The 1,003-nt window shown below is 45.7% G+C and overlaps 1 protein-coding gene across 1 annotated transcript in view; it reads right to left on the bottom strand.

The window, feature by feature from the left end:
- The window catches only part of LOC106871169 (proton myo-inositol cotransporter), a 211,461-nt gene that overhangs the window by 208,578 nt on the left and 1,880 nt on the right, over window positions 1–1,003 (bottom strand). The window lies entirely within an intron of this gene.

Raw genomic sequence — 1,003 nt, 5'->3', positions numbered from 1 at the left:
ATCTGACCTGGCGGTTTTGATTTACATTTTCATTTATAGCATCCTTAACTCGTGTAATCACTAACTAACCCCCTTGTTCCGATTTCCACTTGACAACGGCACCCAACCAATTAAACAACAGCAACAACGACAACAACAACAACAACAACAGCAGCAACAACAACAAGACCGTGTGTATATATGTCTTGCATGTATGTCTACAGCACAGCGGGGCGCATGCGTGCTTCGGCACGTGCACGAGTGGGTGGCGGAACGGCATGCAACTGGGCATGGAACAAACAAAATACTCGCACATACACGCACGGATACACACACACATACACACACACACACACACACACACACACGGAAGTGTGTGTATGTGTGTGTATATGTGTGTGTGTGCGTGTGTGTGTGGCGAGGTTGATATAGCCGTTTATAACATTCACTTGATCCGTTATATTTTTCCGTCGTCATCATCATCGTCGTCGTCGTAATCATCCTCATCCTCATCATCATCATCATCATCATCATCACCATCATCATCATCACCATTCTCATCATCATCATCAACATCCTCATCTTAGTCCTCATCATGATGAACGTTATCGTCGTCGTCGTCGTCGTCATTTCTCGCTGGTTGGCTGCAGTTTCGATCCCGAGCCGCCGTGTGACTGACCATTCTCTGCGTTTTACCGTCCACAGCGATCGTGATCATTAAACTCTTCTGTGATCATCAAATTCCCTCAGATACTTGACATCGTTCGAACATTTAAAAATTTTAAAAAACCCCAAAAAACAAAAAAAAAACAGGCATTTGAATATACGTCTGTGAGATTTATCGCTCTCTTCCGCAACTGCTCTCGATACATGTGTGCGTTCGTGTGTGCGCGCGCGCGTGCGCGCGTGTGTGTGTGTGTGTGTGTGTGTGCGCGTGCGTGCGTGTGAGCGCGTATATTTTATATACACACACTCACACACACATACACAATGCCTATCTCGTTCTTCGAGGGATTGATTAGCA

Source organism: Octopus bimaculoides, chromosome 4, assembly GCF_001194135.2.
Source record: "Octopus bimaculoides isolate UCB-OBI-ISO-001 chromosome 4, ASM119413v2, whole genome shotgun sequence".
NCBI classification, from domain to species: Eukaryota; Metazoa; Mollusca; class Cephalopoda; order Octopoda; family Octopodidae; genus Octopus; species Octopus bimaculoides.
The sequence above is the reverse complement of the archived record's forward strand: the minus strand, read 5'-3'. Positions and strand labels throughout refer to the sequence as shown.